Source organism: Chanodichthys erythropterus, chromosome 8, assembly GCF_024489055.1.
Source record: "Chanodichthys erythropterus isolate Z2021 chromosome 8, ASM2448905v1, whole genome shotgun sequence".
In the NCBI taxonomy this organism is placed as follows: Eukaryota; Metazoa; Chordata; class Actinopteri; order Cypriniformes; family Xenocyprididae; genus Chanodichthys; species Chanodichthys erythropterus.
This window is the reverse complement of record NC_090228.1, coordinates 15947699-15959187: the sequence shown is the minus strand read 5'-3', so window position 1 is coordinate 15959187 and position 11489 is coordinate 15947699.

Genomic DNA, 11489 nt, shown 5'->3' with positions numbered 1-11489 from the left:
CCAATAAAATGATGACAAAATGACATAAATTATAGGAAATTGAAAGGTAACTATTACAAATCATTATAAACTGAAATAAATAAGGACAGACAGATAGATAGATACAAAGCAATTTAATAAATGTTTATTGTTTAATTATTATTCATTAAACTTACTTAATAAATATCAATTTATTAAACGCGTTAATAAACATTCATTTCCAACATTTCGGGTTCATTTTAAGCGAGCAATTTAATAACTTTCAAACAATAGTTGAGTTCAATAAAACTGTCCAGCATGTTGGGCAAACATTTAACCCAACCGCTTGGTTAAACAACCCATTTGCAGGGTTTGACCATTTTGTTGTTTTTAACCCAGCATTTTTTAAAATGTAGTTTTTTTTTTTTTTTTTTTTTTTTTTTTTTTTTTTTACTTAAATTCAGACATATACCTCATTTTTTTCCAATTCTCTCCTGTCTCATGAGGGGGCTCGGATGCAAACCCTATGACCCATTTCCATAATTGTCTAGCACCACTGCTAGATTTAAAAGTCAGCCACAACCAATTACCAGAAGCCAATTGCTAAAGGATGACAGTGCTTAAGGAAATTTACAAAATACTCTCCATTGACTGGCCAGCACATTCCCCACACGAAAGCACAAACTAATTTTGATCAAATCAGTATAGTCCTTTAATGTGTGTATTAACTCATTCTTTTGTAAAGACAAAAGCAAAATGCATGCATTTTCAGATCTTCAGCAGTCCATTAAAAGTTCTTGTAACATGTTAATTACTTCATCCATGTTCCCTTTTTTTTGAAACTGCAATTCAGTTCCATGTTAAAGTCAGCATGAAACAGAAGTCATGATGGTCTTTTCTTCCCTATTTTGATGTACACTGCAAAAAATGCTCAGTTTTTGTCTTGTTTCTAGTCAAAATCTCTAAAGTTCTTGAATCAAGAAGCATTTTCTTGACAAGTAAAAAATATTTTCTTGTTTTCAGGATTTTTATCTTAAAACAAGCAAAATAATCTGCCAATGGGGTAAGCAAAATAATCTTAATCCAAACTGAAAACAAGATTATATATCTTATTTTTGGTTTGAAATAAGATTATTTTGCTTACTCCATTGGCAGATTATTTTGCTTGTTTTAAGGAAAAACTCACTCAATTTTGACTTATTTTTCCTGAAAACAAGAAAATATTTTTTACTTGTCAAGAAAATGCTTCTTGATTCAAGAACTTTAGAGATTTTGACTAGAAACAAAACAAAAACTCTAAGTAAGAACAGCATTTTTTTGCAGTGTATGAGTGAAACTGCTTCTCAAACAAGAAAAAATGTCTGGCGAGACTTGATTTTGTCCATCAGTTGGATCATTGTCGTTTGTTATTGCTGCAGCAAACTGCTCTATTCCATAAAAAATAAGAATGATCAATTTTGATTTCACGATGACTTTAAAACTGACCGAAGATAGCACTTTAATGTGACTCAGGGTCAAGACTGGTGTGTTTTGCATTCCAGTGATTAACATGGTTAGCCAACCATAAAACAGCAATTTGTTCTCGAAGTTTGTTGGCATGCAATGTAACAACTCAAATTATATATATTTTTTCATTATCACACCCATTTAATGTCAAAGGCTTAATCTTTTACTTTAAGTCTGACACCCCTAGAAAACAATCGTCAGAGGCAATGCTAATGTGACTAGCTATCCCTAGCTGATTCCCTAGGGAGCTTTTAGACTAGCAGGGTGAGATGGGAAGTACATGTAGGTTTGTAGCATTTATTTAGACAAGTACAAACAATAAGCTTGGCTCCATTTTCTAAAAATAGTAGCATGTGTGTGTGTCAGAGGCAGCAGCCATTAAAATCCCTGACCCTTGTCTCCTCCCATCACAACAGAGAGGTGAAGCGGTTATATGTACCTCGCCATATGTGGGTCAGTGGACATGTGGGTCAGAATATCTTCCTGCACCAGCAGCTATTTCAGTGTTTCTGACCCATTTGGACTTTGCCAGGACTTCACACGCCACTGCGTAGCTGGAGAAGTCCTGCTCTGCTGTGCCCAGAATAGCTCTTTTGAAGGCCAACATTTGTTGACCCTGCATCAGTTTTTAAGATTTAATTATACAAGTCTATTTTATCACCTAGTCTTGGTTTAAAGATTAGAGATTAGAACGAGCCTTACATTTAATAATAGGATGACAAGAGGGGATTTATCTTCAGAGATGCATGCATTTAAAAAAAGAAACGAGCTCAGAAGAAATTGTGAGGCTCAAGCCTCAATTATCAAGGCTCAAATCAACCGCACTAATAACATTTCTGTGACATTGTGACCATCAACTCACCTGTCGGGAAAACCTGCTTGTAAGCGTGTCACCGTGTAGCGTTGGGCTGCAGATTCATGTCCGCGCACATGAGGGACAGCTGGGAAGCCATTAGGAGAACATTCGGTGTTGTTCACCATCTCATGGTTCATCTCCTGTTTAAAGTCTTCTGGAATCCCTTCCATCTCTATCCTCTTTAGTGATAAAGTCTGTGCACTGTTCATTTCCAAAACAAACGCAACCAGTCCAAGCCAGTCTCGTGGCTAAGTGAAAATTCAAATGATGGTCTCTGAATTCTATTCAAAGTAGCATGGATCCAAGATTAAAGAGTGGAAATTAAAAAAAAAAAAAAAGTCTATAACATCTAAACCTAAAGTGATCTATCTCCCTGTAAATCCAGATCTCCAGGATCTCATAGTTGTTTGTGTTTGATGAGTTGAGCGGTCAGTTTTGCTTTGGCTGAGCTAATAGCCAGGGCGAGCGAGTTCCCAGGAAATGTGGATCCAAGCTTTACGCACCTGCTCACATGGAGACAAGGGTGTCGCCGTGGAGATATTCCCACCTCTGAATCCCTCTGGCTCCTGTGTGTTCAAGTGCTGGTATAATAGGAGGACAGAGAAGGAGGGATTTACAAATAAACTAGAGATAGTAAGAGAATGTTCAAGCCTGAGGGAGTTACAGGCTAGGACAGTGAAGAGACAGAAAGCAGTGTTTTGCGCTCGCGGTCTCTCTCTTTGTGGCTTTAGCTGTAGTTCTGTCAAGAGCACACGTCACTCTCACAAAGAGGATTGGAGAATTAGACCTGGGGACCACTAAGATGAAAAAAGCACTTCACTGACTCATGTGTATACATGTGTGCAGAGCTGCTTGCAATAAAGAAATCAAACAAATGAGCAAGCAAACAAATCGAACTAGATGAAACAAACTCAAAACAGAGATAAAACCAGATGTATAGACAAAACAAGCAAACAGAACACACTAGATAAAACAAGAAAATGAAACAAAGGCAAACTAGACAAAACAACCAGACAAAACAAACAACCCAAAAAGGTAACGTTTTGTCTGTTACCAGGGCAATGCTATGTGTTCTGTTTGCCTTTTAGCATGTTATGTGGTTGCTAGGGTGTTCTTGGTGGTTGTTAGATGGTGTTTAGTGACCTAAGTTAAAAGTGTTCACCCCTTTGATAGTCGTGTCCCTATATGGTTAGATATGGATATAAAATTGCTTAACCCACCAATTTTGAAGTATCCTTCATGTCCGTAGCACATGCCGGAGATTTAGGGTCAGGGGTTTATTCATAAACAATTAAGATTACCAAGTCTCTATAAATAAGCATGCCTCACAATGACAAGGACGCAGACTGAGTGTCAAAACACAGTGTCATTGAGTAGCTGATAAGTGTTGTGCACTATAACTGAATATTTTCTTTTTCTGTATACTGTACTTCGTAGCAAGCAAAAGCAGGTGGTTGCTGGTTGGAGACAGTAGCTTAAGCTGAAATCCTCTTAGACATTATGGAAAAACAGTAGCTGACTGTCTTTAAAACCACACATGCTAAACCTGAAACATTGCATGCAAGACATAAGAAACTATGCAGAATCCTTTATCTACATGGTTGTCTAAAATACGAGATGCATTTGTTGTCTCGTGGTCTCCATGATAATGAATCTCATGCACATTTTCTGGGGAGTCCCATTCACTAAACCGAGTGTGACAGACTCCTGACACTCTCCCTTTGCTCCATGTGTGTGTGTGTGCCTGCGTTTTTGTGACACATCAGGACACAAATTTGTATAATGACATGGGTGTGACATAGGTATTACAAGGAGAGGGTGACTTATGAGGACATTACCCCATGACCCCATTTTTCAAAAGGCTTATAAATCATACAGAATTATTGTTTTATTTTTATTTTTTTGAGAAAGTAAAAATGTGCACAGTCTTCTGTGATGGGTAAGGTGTAGGGGGATAGAAAATACGGTTTGTACAGTATAAAAACCATTACGCCTGTGGAATGTCCCCACATTTCACAAAAACAAACGTGTGTGTGTGTGGTTCAGGTATACTCTGTTATGGGTGGCAGTATCTGAAATACTTGTCCTTAAGGGGACATTTTTGGTCCCCATGAAGAAAACTGATTATAAATCATACTAAGTTATTTATATAGTTATTGAAAATCTAAAAATGCAGAAAGTTTTCTGTGATGCGTAGGGTAAGGGGATAGAATATACAGTTTGTACAGTATAAAATTATATCTAATTTTAATTATGTATATTTATTATGTCTGTGGAATGTCCCCATAAAACATGGAAACCCAATATGTGTGTGTGTGTGTGTGTGTGTGTGTGTGTGTGTGTGTGTGTGTGTGTGTGTGTGTGTGTGTGTGTGTGTGTGTGTGTGTGTGTGTGTGTGTGTGTGTGTGTGTGTGTGTCAGACCCCATCATGTCTATTAAAATGTTACTTTTTTTTATTATTATTATTGCACCATATAAACTGTGAAGTTTTCCTGATTAACTGCAATACATTGTGACTATTTATTCATCTCCCCTTACAAAAATGACTGTATAAGAATGCATTGCCATGGCACTTGATGATACTAGTCAATTACCATGTTCAGGTACTATGGTAATTACATGGTATTGCCTTTGTACATGTCAAAAAAATTTCCTTGGTACACTATTTTATTCTCCTCCTAGCGACCATGCATGGTCATTTCAAAATCACCAATTTCTTTTTCCACCAGGAGAGGGCTGCATAGACCATTTTTTTAATTTTTGATCTTCTTCATTGCGCAATCGCCCATTTGGTATCAGCTACCCTCTGTATGCAATTCTTAAGCCCAGCGAAATATTTAATCAGTCATCAACTGTTCATTTTTACACAATAGAATTATTATTAACATAATTAAACTATGCCAGCTGTAATAATGCAAATCATAGGTTCAAAGATTAGTAGCTTTCACGTTTCTCACATTTTCAGTGGTACTTTCTGATGACTCATGAAGAACATCCTGTTTTATTGTAATAACCAATGAGTTCATGGTAGTAACTGACTGATGTTAATAAAACGTGGAAACAACAGTTTTATAGTTCTTTTAATAGATATAATCTAAGAATTTTTTAATCTCTTTTAATAGATAAGTCTAAGAATTCTTTCTGCTGATTCATATAAAGGCTATTTTAATGGCATTCTGACTTCAGCGAATCGGTTCTTGAGAACTTTCAAAGAACCGTTTCGGGAAAAAAAAAAACAAAAAAAAAAAAAACAATTCAGCGATCCTTTTACGTTCTGACGCAATTACGTCTTCACGCCTTGCCTGCCATCTCAGCCTGAAAATACACGTTTTAAAAGATTTCAGAGAAGCCATATAGAGGTGTTTATTACGTTACTGTAAGGAGGGTTGTTTCATGCGTCTTAGCTCATAAAACCATAAGGTCACTTAAGATATGTGCTACTAAAACTGTCAAAACCCTGCTGAAAATTCCAGCTAAAACCAGCCTAAATTGGTTAGCTGGTCTCCCAGCCTGGGTTAGCTGGTCCTAGCTGGTCAAGCTGGTCTCCCAGCCTGGGTTAGCTGGTTTTAGCTGGTCTCCCAGCTTGGCTTAGCTGGTCAAGCTGGTCTCCCAGCCTGGGTTAGCTGGTCCTAGCTGGTTTTAGCTGGTCTCCCAGCTTGGCTTAGCTGGTCAAGCTGGTCTCCCAGCCTGGGTTAGCTGGTCCTAGCTGGTCTCCCAGCTTGGCTTAACTGGTCCTAGCTGGTTTTAGCTGGTCTCCCAGCTTGGCTTAGCTGGTCAAGCTGGTCTCCCAGCCTGGGTTAGCTGGTCCTAGCTGGTCTCCCAGCTTGGCTTAACTGGTCCTAGCTGGTTTTAGCTGGTCTCCCAGCTTGGCTTAGCTGGTCTCCCAGCCTGCGTTAGCTGGTCCTAGCTGGTCTCCCAGCCTGGGTTAGCTGGTCTTAGCGGGTTTAAGCTGGAAGTAGCTGGTTTTAGCTGGTCTCCCAGCCTGGCTTAGCTGGTCTCCCAGCCTCCCAGTCTCCTAGCTAACCAAAACCCCTCTAAAACCAGCTATGACCAGGCTGGATTTTTCAGCAGGGAATTCCCTGTACGTTTCATTTGTAACATTAACTTTTTGCTTTTAAAGTAACATATACTGAATTCGGAACCACATAATAGACTACTACTCATACTACCTGTATCACATATTTCTGTGGCAGAAATAGTGAGAGCAGTATGCTAGTATGCGGTTCCGAATTCAGCATGAGCCTACTTTTTTTTACACAATAAGTAGTCGGTGAGCTTTTGTTTTGAGAACCGCTGAGCTCGGACGGGAAATTCGGAGCGATTCATTGAAAAGATCCGATTCAAAAGAACAGTTCATTCATATCGCGGGAATTTCTACAAGTTGGAAACTCCCACCGTGTGGAGGGATTTGTGATATCGTGACATGTAAAAAGGAAACAGGCACACGTTAGCTGACACAGCTGTAAGCAGGACCAACATTCCTCCTGGTAAGAAAGGCGAACATATTTACGTTTGTCTTGAGTATTTTGTCTGTTATTTGGGGCGTTTTGTCTTGCAGCTTAAAGTAACATTAAGGAAGTGTTATATTCTTTGTTCAGCAAAACGATATTTTAAGGCGAAATTGTATGTGTATCAACAAAATACACAAGTTTATTAGGCTATTAAAAAATAGTATTCTTAAGCTGATAATTATTATTTACTTCCGGTATTGATGAACGCGTGGCTTATGTGTGCTGCTGTTTTTAAGGACATCCTAGTACTGGACATCCGTAGTGAATCATGTCTGGAATCGGCTTTCTGAAAATATACTTCATCGGAACTGCGTTTTCTCTTCTGGTGGCTCTGTTTGGACTGGTTGATTCAGTCGGGGGTCTGATGTTTCCTCAAGGATCCTACTGTGCAGACGACAGCTGGACAGAGAAACATCCCCCCGTGTCTCCATCTCGGACTGCTGCTGCTGCCAACAACAAACGCATCGGGTCGAGATGATCTGGATCTTCTCCACCGCCATCGGTGACCAGTCTTTAATTGCACTAGGAGAAATAATTAAGGTTACTGACCTACTAAAACCTAAAATTGGAATTGTTTCCTCCATTACACTACTGTGAGCTGTGTGAATCATGTGAAATATGAGACCATATGAAGAACACCGATTATGGCTAACGTACTGGTACTACAGATGCAAAATCTTCACCTTTTTTACATGTTATTCTGGTTTCTGCAAAGAACTTGTCTGACTTTATGAAAAACTCTTAAGGAAGTAAAAAGAGGTGTTGAAAGCTTAATAGCTACTACAAACATGATACATGAACATGCTGGACTGCTGTAAAATATTGAAATCACACATGTGATCAAAATTATTAGTACGTTTATATTGTTTGTTCCTTTTTACACTGTTTATATGACTACATTTGTAACACCTATACTGTTAAAATCTTTTTTTTTTTTTTTTTTTGTTCTATAGTTACTGAATGTTCACTTTGAGAAATTGAGGCTGCAAGATTTGGTTTTATTTTGTTTTTTAAAACTTGCACTTTTTTCTTTTTCTTGCATTGTGGTTTGAGGGTCTGAAAGATATGAGCAGCCAAACAAAATTGTTACTGAAACTCACTGTTTTATATGCAACTGAATAAAAATATGTACATTAACACTCTTTATCACTGTAGCATGCTGGTTTTATGCATTAAAGGTTTGATAAATTTTTTTAAATTTATGACTGGGGAAATATCCATTTGCCAAGTTCTTATATATATATATATATATATATATATATATATATATATATATATATATATATATATATATATATATATATATATATATATACACACACATACACACAATTTCAATAGGCTTTTGTGACCGTAATTCTAAAACTACACAAGGTAGGTGAAGCTCTCTTTTATATATTTACTGAAACAAACTCACCATGTGAAAACCTATTAGTGAGCTCAATGGAACTGGCTGGAGTGAAAGTGAAATGTCTTTGCGAAGCCAAGGTTGAAACTGGCAAAAAACCTTGACGTAGACTATTGTTATTGAGCAATATGATATAGCCAAGCCTTTCCATGAAAGCCACAGCCCCACTTTATTAAGAGTTTTTTTTCCTCCTAATCTGTCTTGTACTTTTTCCTAAACACAGTAGTGTGAGATTACTCATATAGCTTTTGTTTAGTTAGATTTTTCATCTACTTTAAAGTGTTTCACATTTTTTTTTTTTGTGAGGATGTTCCCGTTAATCTAATGACTTTTTAGTTTGTACAAGCTGAGTCATGGCATCATGAAGAGCTAAAAAACTTCCTGTTCCAATGACTCCTTTAGCAACGATACTTGGTATTGTGCATATTGATAAGAATGTGCAATGAACATTGTAATGGTGTATTTACTATTACTATACTAAAAGCCACAGATAGAAAAAAATATTATTGGTATGCATTATTTTCTAACCTTGAAATATTTTTCAATTATTACGTGAAATCGCTTCAATCAGACAAATCAAAAGATTTTGAAAAAAAAAAAAAAAAAAAAAAAATTTTTGGGGGGTACTTATAGAAAAGTTGCCTTATGGCAATGCTGTACCATAATGGAAAATTGTCCAAAAAAAAAGTAGTTTTTGTATAAAATTATGATTTTCTTTTCTATTTAAATGAATTTTTTTTTTTTTATTGATAGATTGGAACTCATGCAAACCAAAAATAAGTAGATCCCTATAATTTAATCCCTATCATTCAGTTAACTCATCCTCACTCTCATCGAAGAGCTAACTCTGCACTCTTCCTTTCAGTAAAATATTGCTGTATTCATTTTCTGAAAAGAACAAATAATTTTGTTATTTATACATAAATACAACTATATACAATAAACACTTCAAATAAACAATCATATTGTTGATGCTACTATCTATAAAAATTCCCAATGGGGAAATACAGTACTGCAGTTCCACTGTGGTACAATATTGCCATATGGAAACATTGATAATTTACAGCAAAACTATGTTAGACAAAGTTGATATGTGAATAAAAATATCTCATTTACTTATCAAAGATGCTGAAAAAAAGAGATGTTAAGAAATAAGGTTAAAAGAGCAATCTGTGGAGCACTTCAACAGGTGTCTTCCATGCGAGGGGTGACAGTCTACATCTGAAATCGCATATAGGGTAGGTGCTTATTTTGAATAAGTACTTTTTTTGTGAGCACTCAAAAAGTATGAATATGCCTGTGTCTGAAATCGCATACTTGAGTAGGTACTTAATTACTTCACCACTGCTTGAAAAATTTCCTTATGTTCTATAGTATGAGTGTGTGTGGTATGAATGTAATCTGGACATACTACATTTGCCATGTTGTCATTATCACATGACCTACAAGCATCAGTTATGTTGCTTCACCTCCATTCACAAATGGCCTCATGGGATAGTAAAGTGTCCATCGCATGCACACTTCAGAATCTCACCAGAAGTAGTAGGTCATCAGGGTACTTTTTGCCTACACTTTTATGAGTACTGTGAAGTCAGACATACCTCTTTTGTCACTGTTTTCACCAGTAGGGAAGTATGCAATTTTGGATGCAGCCCCAGGTATTACACACTTACCTAATTGTAATGTAGATTTGCATAGTAGATATGCATGTAGGCTATGTGAAGCAACAGCGCTCTCTTTTGGATAAGACATGAACAGAAGTGTACAGCACACACACACACACACACACACACATCTGGTTCACTATCCATGTAGGGACTCTCCATAGAAGTAATGGTTTTTATACTGTACAAACTGTATATTCTCTCCCCCTACACTAACCCTACTCCTAAACCTACCCATCACAGAAAACTTTCTGCATTTTTACATTTAAAAAACAAAAAAAAACAAAACATAATTTAGTATGTATATTAATTCATTTCCCCCATGGGGACTGCTGGCTGGTCCACACAATGTAGGTGATTTCGGGTTTTAGCACTTGAATGACAACAACAAAGAATCGAATGGCTTCTAATTGTCATGGAGAAACTTTGAATGTCCACCCTGACAGGAAGACTAAGAATAGCAAGTGCTTGAGTTTCCACCCAACCTCATAGACAGGAGTTCCTCTATATAGGCTATTAAGACTTAGTCACTCATACAGGGGATGATAATCTCAATAATGCTCACTTATTGTTATTGCTTTAATATACATAATACTTCAATATGCAATATAACAACATGAACCATACATTGCTTAGAAAAAGATGATCTTTATTGTCCACTCGCATGGAAAATTAACTTTGGCCCCTCCCCCCAAGATGGAAATTTACACAATTACAAAAACATGACAGAACTATTCATGGATACAGACATTCACACTCTTGCTTTTGTTCCATGACATTTGAGAATAAGATTTGAGCATGTAAAAAAATTGCATCTAACCAACATTTGTGTTCATTTTTGCATGTGTTCAATAGTTTGGATGTTCGAGCTTTCTGATAAGTCTTTTAAACATTTTAAATACTGAAATTTGCCTTAATTTTTTACAGACTTTACAGTTTTGAATGCAAATGTATAGCTCATGTTCCTCTTTTCCATATTTATCTCTGTTTACTGGAATTGCACATGAATTGTCACACATTGTACATAGTTGTTGCCTTTAAAGATACATTAATAATTTGTTTTATTATTTCATTTTATTATTTAATGAATAAAAATGAAGCTGCGGTCACATTTTCCCCTAAATAGTCCAATCCATTAAACAGACTTCTATCCTTCACAGCCTCATTTTCATTTGTGTTAACATTAAATGGTGTATTTGTCTCAACACCCACACACTTTCACAATTCTGACGGCGAGTATATACATCTCATTCCTCTTTTCTCAATTTAGTTTAGTGGTTCAGTCTCATATGATGTTCTTCCTTTCACCCAGTCATCTAAAATGCTAGTGGCGACATACTAATGTTGTCTCGTCTATTAGTTGTCTTGTTTATGAGACCAGCACACTGGTCACTGATCCGCATCTAAGGACCCCACGGATGGAACACATCTCACCCCTCATGTAGCTTAGGGCCACATGACTGCTGGCAGAGGGGAGGGGTGGTATAGTCCACAGCAGGGAGTGGGCCTGCATTCCTGATGCCAGAGAGCATACTTGGCATTCCTGGCTTCTCCTAGTTGCTCTCAATGAGCCATTTGACTGGCGC